At 43.4% G+C, this 16,332-nt stretch overlaps 1 long non-coding RNA gene across 1 annotated transcript; it reads right to left on the bottom strand.

Moving 5' to 3' along the window:
• Positions 1-1,958: 1,958 nt before the first annotated feature.
• On the bottom strand, positions 1,959-9,681 carry LOC147756986 (uncharacterized). The gene is made up of 2 exons (XR_015324487.1): positions 8,820-9,681; positions 1,959-8,209 (listed from the first exon to the last, which is right to left on the bottom strand). It is a non-coding gene; the product is annotated as an uncharacterized LOC147756986 (long non-coding RNA).
• Positions 9,682-16,332: the final 6,651 nt, after the last annotated feature.

The raw sequence follows: 16,332 nt of genomic DNA, 5'->3' as shown, positions 1-16,332 counted from the left end.
GATTGGTGAGGGCGTAACAAACTGGCGATGCTTGCAAGCAAAGTCGATAGATATTATTGCTAGGACCGTTGGCGATCGCGAGCAGTAAGAAGCTTATCACGATTTCGAGCTCATTAGACAAACTAACTCTGGCAAACCTTTATGAATCTAACACGGTTTTAAATCTAAACCAATTCATTCATCTCCGGGCTTTAATAGCGACGTAGACAAAAAAAAAAAAGCGACCCAGTAGCCCAAAACAATCACGCATGCGTCAACGGACTGCGACGCGTCCGTTCAATAACTTCGTACATTCCCGCCGAAGTCATGGACATTCATTTATATAAATTGTCTGGGCTTGATAAAACTTTTTATCAAACAATGGCCATATCTGTGCTCTCTTCTAAAACCTACTATAGTAAATCTAAATAAATTGCGCATGCAAGTCAAGATTTAAGATGGAAAAATCATGACACTAGGAGAAATCAACGTACTTCTCTGCACGCTGCATCTACAAGCGGTCTGGCTTGACCGTAGGCTGTCTAAGGTACTCAGACAGGGCTATCGCTGAGTACGAAAAATGCAGTCATTGCGTAGGTATATATTTTACTTCATATACAATGCACGCATACTTCTTATTACCCGTACTCAGCACCTCTGTAAGATTTATTTTCTTCAGTGACCTATTTTCGTCCTGGCAGTAAAGGTTTTAACATATATTGCATCAAACATTAGAAGAACAAAACTACATCGCCAGTTGAATTGTAGACTAAAGAAGTCACCTGAAGATACGTCTCAAATACGAAATGTTTGGGACACTGAACGGAGTACCGTAGTCTGCTCGTGGAGTACAGTTATGTCTTGCCCTAACGATTGAATACCAATGACCCGATCATGTTATATAGCCATACTCGCAGCAGCTCGCAGGCCTAGCATCAATTTCATAAACGACTATTACTACTCTCTATAAAACGTAAGCGAGAACGTGAGCTAGGAAACGCAGACAAATAAAAACTAGTTCAGAGGATATAGCCACACCGAACGCTTAACCTCTCCACGCCAATTCCCATACTATGTAGTTCTCCGTTACGCCTACGGACCATTTACTATGTAACGAATCTATCTCTTTTACAGCGACTTCCAACTAACTCATTCGAAATCGACTGCGCGTGATAGAGTGACCGGCGCACCGTTCTTTTTCTTTATGGAAGAGATATATCTATTTTCTGTTTGTCGGTCCGTTTGTACAATGTCTGTCAGTCAGTCAGTACGTTTGTACAATGCATTGCATAAATAAGATCGGCGGTACATGACAAGCAGGCAGGTAGTATAACTATGCATAAGGGGCACAGGGCACAGGCTCGATTGAAGAGGAAATTTTCTATTTAAAAGGTCCGTGTTAGGTTACGAAACGAACTAGATAATAACAACAAACGGATCTGCGCAACAGCATCAGGACATATTTTTCCCAGGCAGCAATGCCTTAGTAGAATATGGCTGATGGGGTAGAATCGCATATATGTATATGTATACAGGGCCTTTGTGACGACGCAGTGTTCGTCTATTAAACTTATATGCGATGGTCTAAGTTTCAGCGGGCATAAGATTTCGAACAATCAGCTAGATTGCTATTAAGGAAGGAAATTTTCTAAATTAAAGAATGAGTCCCATCTTCGGTGCATCATCTGTTAGGATTAAATGTGATGTTGCAAAGCTCGAGAACGCTGAATTAGATCTCCCATTAGGCCATACGTCCTTCCAATGTCTTCGATTCATGGGCCTGATAGTAATAAACAAATAGCGAACAACGCGCAGAATAGACCATTGAACAGAAACACCTTAGGGGATAGGACACTAACAGAGTCCCCTTACCTCATCTCTTTTAAAACATGCTTTGTTAATAAGCAAGGGTCGTTTTTATGTCTCATAGACGCAAACTTATCTAAATCCTTGATATGAAGATTTAATGGGACACCTACTTATCTGTGACATACTCAATAGTTTATTGTAGAGCCATTAGAAATATTATATCAGCCATTGTTGCCATGTTTTTATCAGTAATAAGCGCTAATATAAATTTATGAATCCATATCTACATATATGTAGCAGTATGTTCCTGTCCATTTAGATTTAAATCCCCCGTTTTTGTTGTATACGATTTGTTCGGCCTTGGTTTGTTTATCTTTTTTAGGCAGACATTGGTTTCCTTATTATGTTATTGTTGTCACTGTCATAATGCCATTCAATCAGTTCATGTAGGTCGGCGGTTGCAACGTCGGCTACGGCGATCGCTGTAGTGGTTTCAGATGGTGGGTTCGCGGCCAGGGGTTACTTTGTTCATGATATTCTTCCTCTCTACCTCCGATTCGTGCTTGCTGCTTCTATTACTGATATTGTTGTTGTTCAGTATCGACAATTTCTTTGCGTGCCAGCCTATCTATAACCATCATCTGCTACTGACACCGTTAGAAATTCGCAACTTAATAGGAACACTGTGGTCCGCTCCGGCTGCGACGTAAAGAGCAGAATACAAGAGAATGCATTATTATTATTGATATTAACAATAACAACCACAAAAGCAGGAACAGGGGAGCGGTAAAAGAGCGTCACGTCAATGAGTTGAACATTACTAGCAGGAGCAGCTGCAGCAGGCGTGTAGTTAAGCGAATCTACATAGACCCAACTTACCCCGCGCCCCCACCGTTCCAGTAGCGGTAGCAACGGTAGTAGTAACGGCGGCGTATGTATACCAAACAAGCATCATGTGCATCAATCCTTCACTCAAACCGGCTCACTCATTTCCATCGCGTAACAATAACGGGAACAAGACCGTTGCAGGAGCTGCCGTTATCGTGTCGAACATCGACGTTACTATGCGTCTGTGTGTGTGAGAATGCTCATGTCTGTCTATTTGTCAGCCGGAGCGTGTGTGTATATGTGCCGCTCTGTGCGGTCGCCCGTGTATTTCAGGTGATTCCGCGGCGTGCACTGCACTGAATAAGTATCCAAGTGAAGCAGGATTTTAGCACACGACTATAATACAATGACTACTGAGTAGCGGTAGAGGGCGGTACTCCTGGCGTTGGTGATGCTGGTATTGCTCAGAATGTCGTTGCTAAGCAGCACTCATCTCACTTGGCTTCCCTCTCGTCTTCATCGCCGTCAACGTCATTGTCGTTCATTGAGGTATAACCGCGGGCGTGTAACCGAAACAACAACAACTATAATAGCAACACCTACAATAACAACAAAAAGTGCAGTCGCGTCCGTGACTAGGGTCCTTCTTGCACCAGTAGCAGTAGCAGCGACGCCTAGAGTAGCGGTGCCTTGTTCCGCCTCAGCTTCCCTTCGCCGACGTCAAGTATGATCAGCATCATCATTGGGACCGCCACCATCGGCAGCAGCCGTAATGGTAGTTGCTCTATACAGCGCCTTGCATTACACCATAACAAACAGACTACACAACAACATCCACCATCAGCAGCATCAGGTGCTGCTAGTTATAGTGGTTAGGTCGCTGTTCTTCGTGTGTATAACCGGTAACTGCAGTAGTGATTATAGCCAGCTAGCTGCAACTTACGGCGCCTCTTCTGCGACCGCAGCAACTGGAGCGCCCAAAACTCCAGCTCAACGGTTGCGGCGGCTCCTCCTGATGCGTCGGCGGCGGTGATGCGCCATCAGAGGAGAAGAACATCGATGCCGCTTGCGAACGCCATCGCTCCAGCGTCTCTGCGCCACTGCCACCGGAGACACCGACGATGAAGTTGCGGCGGCCGGGGTAGTGGCGGCGGCTTTAGCTGCGCCAGGTGACGATAAGGACGGCGGGGGAAGTAGAGCAGAGAGCCGGCGTTGGCCGACGCGACTATGAGGACGATGGCGGCAGCAACAAATCCTACTCTATGTTACTGCTGCCGCCATCGCAACGGCCGCGGCAGCAGTAGTAGCCACGGCGAAGTGGACGCACCGGTGTCGCGGCGGAATGCACCAATGCACCGGCCGGTGCACCATCTCACGCTGAGTGACTGCGTTAAACTGCGCCGCACACGGGACGGAACGACGGCACGCCATGCCACCACCAGCGTTCGCAAGCGTCTAGCTGTAGGTGCAGGCCTACTGTTGTTGTCGTTGTTGTCGTTGTTGTTGCTCACTTACATCTGACTGTAGGTGTGCGTGTGTGCGCGTTGCTGGCTGAAGGGCACCTGTGGCTGAAGTGGTGGTTCCCGTCCGGTCGCGACTAGACTGCTGCACCCTCACTGATGGCTGGCTGAATTACTGTCGACTGACCGACAGCAGTAGCGGGTTCAGTGGCGAGATAGGCGCGCGCGCGCGCACGCACGCACGGACTGCAGCCGCTCGGCCTGCCAGTCAGTCACACGCACACAACGCAATTCATTTAATCGAGATCACAGTCACGGTCGTCACGATCACCGGCGCCATGTCGAATATAGACGCACAGACGCTCGGACCCAGGTAAACTCTCCCCTCCCTCGCACTCAGCCACCGGTGCACCTGCAACGAACGCGGCGTCCGACGTTGCCATTGCGATTAATGCAGCAGGTCGACAGCGAAGCAACAACCAGCGGCTGTGGCAAGAAAGTCGTGGTTTCGAATGGGTTGACACATGGATTAGATTCATGAAGAGATGCTGGACGGATATATACGACTACTATATCGAACAGGAATGAATACACGGCGTTGGCGTTTTGAGCAAAAGCAGTAGCGATGGAGATAACAGTAAAGGTCGCGCTCGTACCAGCCGTCGTAGCTATGGTTCCGTTGTGTTGTCGCGGGCGGGCGAACAGGCACAGCGAATGGAGCAAACCTCGATTGTACGATGCTACTACATATATGAACTACATCGAGCAGAACCCATAGAACCCGCAGTATATGGTAATATGTTATCTGAATAGCAGGAGCGGCGCCACGTATGCACTTACCGCTGCCGACCTCGTCGCCGACGTGGGTTGTTATTGCTGCTACCGTCGTCGCTGCTACTGCCCGTGTTACCGTCTGCGCGGACATAACGGTCACACAACGCTAGCTGGAGCCGGCAGGTCGCTGCTGGAGGGGGAGGTAAAGGCGGACAGGAATTCAGTGCTGCTGCTACTGCTCAATATCATCACTATGATCGTCGTCGCCATCAACTATACCATCACCATCATCGTGCGGCGGACATTAGTCTCCGCTACTCTATCGCTGTGAATGCCATGCTACATATGGTTCTACTAGAACACGCACTGTCTGCCGTCATTTTCCATTGCTTCCACTGCGATTGCTACTGTTGTTGCTGATGTTGGCGCTGCTGTTGCTTTGACAGTGCAGAGCATGTTTCAGGAGATGTAGTGCTTAATAAATGCGCTTGATACGTGAAAAATGCCACGCTAAGCGTCCGCTCGTCGGCCATTGGTCCAAGCGAACTGACCCGTTGCCACCACCCAATGCAAGAGACATCATCATCGCGCACATCCGCACCTCCAGCGACTGCTACAGTTGCTGCTGACTGGATAAAAGGTCTGAACAGTGGCAGATGGATAGCCTTCACCTAGTTGCTCGCCGTTCCTTTCCACCCCCTCCGCCTATCCATCTGCCGTGCTAGCGATCGCTTGACCGCACCTGATTCCAGAGCCACCCGCACTACCCATGACATCCGGATAACAAGAACCACTCGAATGCTTATGAGGCACAGCCCGTTCACGCAACAAAGCAGCGGGACCCAGCAGCGGGCACGCGTTAACTCGTTCGCTGGTGAGGTCGGCGTACGTCGATATGACACGAACGAAGTACGACTCTCTGCATTGAATCTAATGGTGATTAGATGAGTCTAATGACGACAAAAATGATATGATTGTTGTCGCATCAGCTGAAAAGTCCGGCGCAGCTAAACAAGGCAGCCCGTGCGAGGACTATCTTTTATCACTATAATCGAATTACGACTGCAACCGAATACTGTATTTAGTAGATGTAGCGATATAATTCATTGCTTCGAACAAAACGAAGATGATACCAGGATCGTAAATATATATATATATATATATATATATATATATGGTAAGGAGACAGACAGCATCTCTTCTAACGGCCGCTCGTACGACAGCAACAGAAGAGGGTTTTAACTTACGCACCCGTAGCCCCAATGGAATCCGTACCGTCTAGCGTAGCAACGCACGTCGCCTGTGGGTCCAACTTCGTCTGGAGTGCTACTATCTAATAGTCATTTTGCAGATGTAATCATTTTTTGTTCTTGAAAGTTTTTCTGAGTCGCATACGTCGGAGGTCATGCTGTTGTTAGTGGTCCAATGCTCAAGTCGATGCCATGAGAAGCTCTACCAGGGGTTGTCGGAGTTGGCGTTCTAGCAATTCACTTACCTTTGTCCCACTGTCGAATCCGATATGCGCGTGTTCATAAAAAAAAAAAGTAAAATTAAGTTGGATTCGCTTGTAAATCGAGTTTACGCGACCATCTTGGCAGCTCGACACGGAAAAGACGGATTATTCGGTTTATTCAATTGTCGTTCCTACAAAAACCACATACATATTGCCATGAACATCATATGCCATGTACACCATGTGTTCTAGATACATTTCCATGTAGGATATGTTTGTATATCCTGACGATATCGGATGTACAACGAGTTGAAAACCACCCACATAGTATTCGTATGACACGTTAAAAGGGCGTATATACATATAAAACATACTAGCAAGACTGACATCAACATGGCTAGGAGTTGTAACGCTTCGTGTAGTCGAAGCAGCGATTGTTGAATCCGCATTAAATCGTTGGAGTGAGTTAGAAGAATGGACGGGCGGATGGACAATTGGCCGGGTGGCCAGCGGCCTTTCCTGTCCGAATGGCGGGCCCCGTCAAAGTACACCGTCAGACGAACCGCACTCAGTCCAGTTTAGTCAAGTGGCTCAATCCAGTCAGTCAGTCAGTCAGTCGACAGCGGCGGCTTCGTTGGTGAGCGCTGGAGCGCGAATGCTACCTGCTGTTTCCGCCGCCGTTCTATCGTTGAGGTAGGCGTCGACATAGACGGCGCAGGAGCGGCGGGCGAAGCCGTACTAGCGGCAACAGCAGCAACGTCGGCCACCGTCGATGTATAAAGCCGGCAAAATAACACTGTGTCATGAGCGCGGCCGCACAACGTTTTTCAGATCGCTGCTGCGAATGCATATGCACCGGCCGAGCGACCCAGCAAATAGATCCATCCACACGTGAATATCTCTGCTCACGCGATATCCTGCGACGCAATTGTACCATCATTTTAACTGCGAAAAAATAATATAGGCGTGCGCAAGGGTCGCTGTGTGCGTGCGTAAACGGCCTGCCTGTATAATGTTCATGTAAGTCTGCTGTGTATTTTAGCAGCGGCAGCAACACGAAGAACGAAAGAAAAACAGAACGAATAGTATAGAGAAGTAAACACGTATTGAGCTTGGCTGTCAATAGGGGTGAAGGCAAGTATATATATATAATGCCGACTAGGTAAGAACATGTCTAGAAAACGCTATTGTCCCATACAGATTACTTCTATTATGTATACCGACATAGCATATGCTTTAAAATAGAATCGTGTGAAAATAAATCAATGTAATCCTAATAACCGAGGATAATGTTGCCTGGGAGCCAAGAGGCACTATCGGTGAAAATCCGTTCGTCCCTTGTTGTCGCTGACGTCTAAATAGATGAAGTTATAAATGATAAATAGAAGGAGCTTCCTGAAGCTGTTCTTGAGCTTTTTGAGGGAGAATGCCCAAGTACAATAATATTCGTATGAATAGAAGTCCATAATATCCAGATCATTTGTTGTCCTGATTAATACATGTAGAGGGACTTAATCAGGCTTCTTATTCGACGCCGCGACGGACATATATATATTTCAATTAGATTGAAATTGATTTGGGAGACAACTTTACGGAATGCGATCATATACCGGCGTTCCCCATTTCGGATGTTAGTGAACCTCAAGTACGCTTACTTCTAATCGTATAGCAGAGACAAAACGAAGACGACTGCCCATATATATACACACACACATATATCCATATATATGGATATATATATAAGTCAATTGTATTTGCGTGTTAAATTTGCTGTACAAGCCGAGGCCGCAGACATCTGGTTGGACTAACGTCTTACAAAATTTCCAAGTATCAGTCGACGTACGCACATTGTCTCGATTCTACAGGTAAATGCGGGTTGAGCGGCTGACTATATCACCTGCAAAGGCTACAGAAAAATGAGACTCAATACGACTGACTCGCGGCACGCAAATATCCAACTGATTAAACTGAATCCGACAAAGGCCAGTTAACTACTAAGAAATGCAGACAATCAAACAAACATGTGCGTTCCAGCTGGATGCATTTTGAATAGAAAGCTGCCTATCGTCGTCATAACCAAAATGGCGAACGCCACGTGCTCACTTCTACGGCACTATAGAGAAATAATATGGCATTAGGAACATATAATGTGGAAAAAAACATGTCTAATTCGGAAGCCTGTGTTACCAAAGCGTAAATCGCTGCTAAGTCTGTGCAACAGAGTGTACGCCAATAAGAAATACTGATGTTTCTTAAAGTATACTCAGCGTTTATGAACAATAGGCTCTTCTCCTTTCTCCGCTTGCACGCATTTTCAACGAAGCAATTATCGTGTTATATATATATATATATAACACGATAATAATTTTTCATTCATAGAGGATCCACAGAAGCTAACGTCCGTGCTGCAGCAGACCCGTTTCGAGCAATTACATGTATCAATATATATATGTGTCCATTCTTAGTCTTATTCCCCTAGGGTGCCACACTGCGAACACGTAATGTTATATACTTACCTCAAACTTCTGTGCAAATGCGCTATTTCATCGAGGTTATCAAATTTGTGCTAAAGTCCACATCACGCACGATATAGTAGAACACCTGCCTTCATTTTGAAAGGAATACTTATTACAAACGATCCAATTGTATCTCACTGTAATCATTTGACAAATCAGCATTCTCTGGAGTTAAACATTCCAGTTAGCACGTTATCTGCACGTTAAGCGTCATGTTGCAAACGTACTACTACTACTATTGAAATTATTCAATGCTATTTTCGACCAAGCTACGTTCTTCAGCTGTTTATGGCAACATAGAAAAATGTTTGTTTGAACAGCAGAGATATCCTGTGCGTAAAAGCACTACTAGTGTATATAAAAGCTTTCGTATTTCCGTAGCTGGAGCTACGTACGATCGAATCGTCCGGAAATGCGTCTGCATCAGCTACGGATGCAGTGTGTGATAGAAAGATGCCCACAACGAATTCTAGTTAAAGGATTAACGTAATAAGATGCTAATTATCTTCTACCTAAAGAAACATGTCGTCACAAGTGGGGCTGTGTGGGGTTTGTTGATTTCTCTAGGTACAGTTGAAGTCTGGCCTCTGTCAGCTTGTTCACTTAGCTTAGACAGACATGCATTGAGATAGGACAGGATTGAGTAGCATATTGCGGTGTTAAAATTATAGGTCGACTAACGTTGGGCCTAAGGGCTACACTGTCTGTTATATGATATTAAATCAGGCTATAATCCGAAGTTTTCTTTTAAATGTAATGACGTAGTTACGTACTACCGCTACTAACAATGATGGTGACAATGACCGTCATATTCGTTATCACTATAAGACTGCTACTAAAAAATTTCGCTGCGTTTCGGAAGGCAGAGGAATTAGGCTCGCCAACATTGTGTTGCACAGCATATATGTATATGTGTATGCATATATATATATGCATATACATATATCGGCTAAGGAGCAGAATACAATTGAGGTACTTAGATCGTTCGTGCGCACACGCTGGTAATTGTTTAAAGAAAGCATACGAAACGTTACCAGTCGTCGAAAAAATCAAGTTCCCTCAAAAGCTTCAAAGTCTATTGATTACTAGATTAAGAATTGGTTAACACATGGCCAACCGAATTGATTGTCAAGCGTGAATACAGGATCGTGCCAGGGTGATCGTTAACGGGCAAAAATTCTAACGCCACTGCTGCTAATAAATGGTGCTTGTTGTTTCAATTAGGCTATATGGTATTTTTCCTTAAATTGGTCTGCAATTACCGCTGCTGGTGTACTTCCCATAATGGACGAGCTAATTGCCTCAGATACCTTCTTTATTGACACAGAAAGTCACGCAGATAAGGACTGCGTTAGAACTCTAGAAATTTTTTCCGAAATAGCTTAGCAAAGAACCTTACGCAGTAAGCGGCTTCCAAGGGCCAGCCTGAGCGTCTATATAACTGCGTCTTGATAACATAACTTTCTTTGAAAAAAGTGACAGTGGAACACATATAGGAAAAAATTGATAGGGGGAATCTCATCTTAGAGCAGTGCCTTCTTTACCATATCTTTGCTAACACGGCGGTCACTCGAGTACACGGCTTCATTATGAGATCATTCGATAATCTATTAAAGTCCTAAAGAATATCAAAAAAGCGTTACTAACTAATGGGAATACAATTGCTTGCTGTCTATTGAATTTCTTGAATCGTGCACTCGCGAACATAACCTGTATTTATTTGCTGACCTGGAAACATGTTTAATCTGTAGACACCCACGCTTAGTTAAGCCCAACGATGTGATCAGAAACACTGGACCGTACAAATTCACTGATATCTATGTTTTTTTATTTGCCTGATCTAGTTTTTTTTACGTACAGCATGAGCAACCTTATCGTCAACAAATATTTTAATGGAGTTGAAGGCAAACTGATGTAACGTTAAGTTAATATTACAGTCCTTGGTAAACATTGGAAACGCGAGTTCAGCCCAATTCAGTTAGAAGTATTGGCCTGTCTAAACAAAATATCTGTTAAAAAATCTTCATGCAAGTTCTAATGACCTCAAAAATGTATGTGTTAATTAGCGCAGCAAATTCCTGATTATGTCTATATGACAATTTAATGCCGGATCTAGTGAAGCATGCCATAATCAGAAAATAGTTCACTCCGAAACGATATAGCTTTTGCTTACGTGTCAGCTGAACCGCTAATACAAGAGGGAAAGTTATCCGATTTATTGACATAGTCTTTTTACCTGCTATACTTTTTACTGCTAGTGGACGTATGTATTACGTTGTTCGGAACGTCCTATTTAGCGGGTTGAAAAACCTGACCAAATATGTAACATTCAAGGTGACTCCGCCATTCGCTTGAACGCCATTCTTTCTCCTGATCCTTCTTTGAGTTGTACAAGTTGCCCTGTGTCTCACATATAGCAATGATGTGCTCCAAGCGGATTCTTTTCTAGGAACAGTTTTGCAACTTACTTCTAGAGTATGCCAGATTTATTTCCGTCTGTCCTGGTCTCAGTTTATGGTGAACCTATTTTTGTTCTTCTTATCCATATGCAGAGTTATTGTGATAATTTAATAACATATCTGTCCAGTAATTCTATAACGGTGACTGTAATCTTTTTTTGTTAAAAAAAAAAAACCTCCGTGACCACGGAAACCTGTTTTTCTGTTTAAATTCTTAAGCTGCAGTCACCTTTTCTGTAGTGTTCGATTCGTCACTTTCCCTTCCCGGATAATTGCATGAATAGCATACGTTTTATAGAAGGCCTGTTTTTTCATTAGTAGTCTGTGGAGTCCACCATCGCTCTGTCTTTGAGAGACAGAGACGTATCAGTAAAGCATTAATTTTCAGCACTAAATCATCGCTCTAAGTTGGACTCATCATTCGTTGGACTCAACAAGAGCAGTGTTACCGGAAAATAGCTATTTACCAAATTTCGTCTGCTAGCAGCGCGTAGCTTGAAACTTATTCAGCTATCTTGGCTTGCTAAATAGCTCTGGACAAGGTATAATGTTAGTTCGGGTGCTTCCGTACGGTAAACAGGCCTTTTGAGCACAATGAATTTGGTTAAAAGTCACTGAAAATTATTCGAATTCACATGTGCGTGTTTTATGGTGGTCATAAGAGACCACCCCGGTGGGAAACAATGCAGTTTCTAAAAAAGGCTTGAACGAATAATGGCCAGTAGACAACAAATGCATTGATCTTCTCGTATAAAATCAGACACAAAGCGTTCTACTTTTTCTCAAATCATGCGTATTTGTTTGAGCTGGCAATTTTGGACCTTGCTTTAGATAAATGCACAATCCAGAAAAGAGGACAAACGATGTCGTCCGAAATCTAACAATGCTGTACATCTAAGCGTATAATACATTTGAAAAAAGTAGGCAATATTCATTATATAACATATTAATTATTATTATTATTATTATTATTATTATTATTATGAGCTTAATGAATTTAAACAGACAGGTTTAGAAATTAGAAAAAATTAGCTTTTTCTGCTAGATTAAGATCTGTCATACGTAGAAGTATCACCAAACTGCGCTGTTTGAACGATTGGTAACCTTAAGAGACATTGATGAAAGTTTGATAGCATAACACTGAAGCACCTAGGCCAATTAGTAACAGCTGTATATCTCATGAATGAAAACGTCTGCAAGGAACACTTTCTTACGAACCCAATTAAGAGAAGGACGCAGCAGTTCCGCAAACTCGTTCTGTGGTAAAATAAGAGAGTGCCTTGGCGACCCACAGAATCTGTAGAAATTTCTATAATCTCATTTCAATTTTATAGTCCTTAGGCATCCCGCTGGATGAAAAAAGACGCAGGTAGGATGTAGATTACGTCAAGAGTCAGGTCTACAACTCACATATGTCATCATAGAACTAGATGGAATCTTATCAAGATCAAGCCTTATCCATAATGGAAACGTTATAGAACGGTTAAAGACCTATGATTCCACGAGGCAATATCGAGTGAAGGTAGTGAAAGGTTTTGCGGAAAATTGTGTTGATATGGTATAAAATTAGGATTGTAAATAAGCCTGAGCCCGAATTTCGCCGTTCGTTCACTTCCTACTACTCTCGTAAATTAAGTAAGTCGATCTACTATAACTGAGTATGTTCAATGCAGACCAGTAATAAAATGAAGCTAGACCCTATCTAAAATACGACATTTCAATGTAAAGCGTAGTAAAAAGTTTACACAGATCAGCTATCAAAAATGTTTGTCAGCTGTATACGTAGGAGCGTTGCAATTGTTAGGTTGTTCGGCCACAGGGAAAACTTTATTAGAAGGTAACTAAGCAGGTTCATTGTTAGGGCGGAGGAGCAACGCATTCGTCTGCTTGATGCGTTCGTTCAAGTAGCTACCCATGGTGGTTTGGTACGTGCAGATGTCAAAAGTTATACCGGAAGCCTATTTTCCATCGTAATCACACTCGCTGCATGAAAGAAAACAACAGACGAGTCTAGACAAGTGAGCACGGTGAATCAGTGTAGCCGACTTCTAGAATTGAAATCCATTAAAGCAAGCCGGACAAACAAATAAAATAATCTAGTATAAGTACTATTTCTGTTGTTACGCACTTGGATCATGCGAATGTGTGCAAATGTTGCATTCAGTTCTCCACGCTATTCTGCATTAGACAATTATTCCGGTGTTCTGTAGCCACATACCGCTGCATATACAACTGTGCTCAACGAAAACCTCGTTTATGCGTCGAACTTCACCTCTAGATATTTTTATTGCTACTTGAAAATCTTTGTATATGTTAAATTTTTGAAGCATCGATGACTGTTGTTGTTTGCTCGTCCCCTGTTCTTTTCTGGGTTTCTGTTTTAACCAAAGGTTTAACTTACTCATTGCTCTGAAAACTAGCATGGGTTGCACAAGGACATGGCGTGCAGTTCGGTCTCATGGGGTGTGTAGCCGATAGCAGGCAGGCGGACTTATCCGACTGATGCCATAGACGGATAGCACACTAGGCACATCCGATTTTCCTTTATCTATCGATCATCGCAGGCAATATATGATCCATATGGAGTCGATAATAAGACGCCGTAATACTGCGGACCGAATATAACAATTTGACGTCGATGACGCCCGTCGCTGGACATATCTGGTGTCCGTGATATAATGTGTCAATTTAGACGAGAAACTGTCGCGCATTTTTTTTTTCGAGCTAACTGATACCTAGGCGCGACGGTAATTTTGTGCAGTTGTGCTGGCAGAAGGGCGTGTCTGCGGGCAGATGTACGCTTGGTCAATGATAGGCAACCTGCTTTGCGCGGCCTACATGATGCTATCATATACTCGTGTCCAGCAATAGCCTCAGTGGATACGAAACAGTTATAATAGCAGGATGAATTGTGGCAAATTACTTCCATCAATATTGCGATCGCCCAGGTGGTCCATGGTATCGCCACTTGTCTAACCTATACACGTATTTCTATGCTAAAAACCGCGGATAGGAATATTATGAGCGGAACACGTCGACGAACACGTGCGTCAAAAGGTAATGTCAATACTCACAATGTTCATTTGAATCGGAATCTGAAATGTATTCGATTAGGTCGTCTTCTCTGTTGTGGGCGCGCGACAATTCGATCATCCGCAGAGTGGAATGCCCCCTATGAAACAAAAACAGTACTTTGTTGTGTGCTATAGGACTTTCTGGTATTATCCATAAATAAAGTTCCCTGATAAGTTACTACGATGATGAATGGCAAATCTTGGCAACAAAATTAGTTCGATCACGACTTTACATTTGAAATAATAAGCGAAAAATCTTTTTCGCTTTATTATAACTCACCATTATCTTTTAAAGCTTGTTTGTTTAACAATTTCAACTGAAGTCACCTTTCAATTCTTATAGAATAGTCTATTAAATGAGTGTTCTGCCTTACACATAGATGGAGGGTTATTTTAAATGTTTAGAACCTGTCTAATTCATATTATATATCCACTTGGATTTCGCAAAATAAAAGACGTTTATCTAAATTAGTCGTAAAACAAAGCTTAGTTGAAACAACGTTTTGCATTTGACTTTGTCAAGCTTCATGCGGCCTCTGTGGCGGAATAAATAGGGCGCATTGATCTTTAACCACTAGAAATTAATTGATCTTGGTTAACAAATAGCTAATAAAAAGCTAGAGATTTTTATTAAGAATGAATGAAGGAAAAAAAATCGCCTATATGTTAACTTTCGATAGTTTCGAAATCTGATCTTCAAACACTGCACTCACTAAAGTAGCCCGTAGTAAGCTAGCTTCTCTTCGGTCATCCTCTATAGTTTAAAGTAGTATGAGGTTTCAAAACAACAAAATAAAGACTTTGTCCTCAATTCTGTCTCATATAATAGTACCACATGCAATAGAATGTCGGCAATATGTTTGAACCATGAAGTTAGTTTGCACGTACATATATGTAAGAAAGGATGACAAACATAATTTAGGCAGCTCATTGTTTATTGTCTCGAAATTATGTACACAGATCCGGCGGCTCACCTCGACGTTTTTATATCTTACGTTTGGTATCGCCGTTAGGCCTTCCATCAGACGGCTAGCTCATCTCCCGCGCCTGGCATGCCAGACGATCCAAACTTTTGCTCACTTATAGCATGTAGATTCAAAAATCCTATCGTTAGTTCGTTAGTTAAAACATCTGAAGTTCCAGAACAAAACAAGATGCAGTATCTCATAAATTGCATTAGATGTATTTAGGTACACATGCATGATATCGAAGTAGCTACGTACTGCTCGTTCTAGATGACTGTCCGTATGTTTATCTCATTGTTTGTGTGTGATGACAAACCCAGCGATTGTGTCTTGAGCATAACACTCCCAAAGCATCGACAGCATCAGCTACAGTGCATTGGCTGCTCTTCTCTTTATCGAAAAAAAAAATCACTTATTTATCTATCTAGTGCTCTTTTTGTAACTTCCTATAGTGTGACCAACACTGCGCACGACAGGAAGCCTGAGAGAAGAAACACGTTTGTCCTCTGGCTTCGCAGATGCTCTGACTCTCGAGATGTAATACCTTGCTGCCGACTCGCACGCGCACCGTACAGCAAGGTAAGAAAGGAAACCAAGCAGTAACCAACAACGAATGACGGTATTCGTCTATGCCTCCCACCCTCTCTTTCCCCTCGCAAGGAGATGACAACAACAATGATACAATGGACAGTGAAGTTCTGCATTGACCGCGTCCTTATATCAATCCATCCATCCAGCCTATGTGATACCAACAATGACCATCGCACATTCATCGGCGTACTTCTCTGCCAGATTTGCTTTACCTTCAGTGCTGTCGGCGTCCGGCAATGCTGGCCATCCTGTTCGTCCAATTGCGCGCTACATGCTACATATAAGAACCCGAGGGCTTATGGGGCTACCGGTGATTTTCTCTCTACTGCCGCCACCGTCGCTGCTGGAAACAGAGACACGAGCTACGAGCTAAGAACAAGAAGAGTCCGAGGTAGTCTTGGTCCTCAAGTTCAGTACACCGCAA

The sequence above is a fragment of the Varroa destructor genome, unplaced genomic scaffold, assembly GCF_002443255.2.
Source record: "Varroa destructor unplaced genomic scaffold, Vdes_3.0 BEIS01000003.1, whole genome shotgun sequence".
NCBI classification, from domain to species: domain Eukaryota; kingdom Metazoa; phylum Arthropoda; class Arachnida; order Mesostigmata; family Varroidae; genus Varroa; species Varroa destructor.
This window is presented reverse-complemented; position numbering and strand designations above follow the sequence as displayed.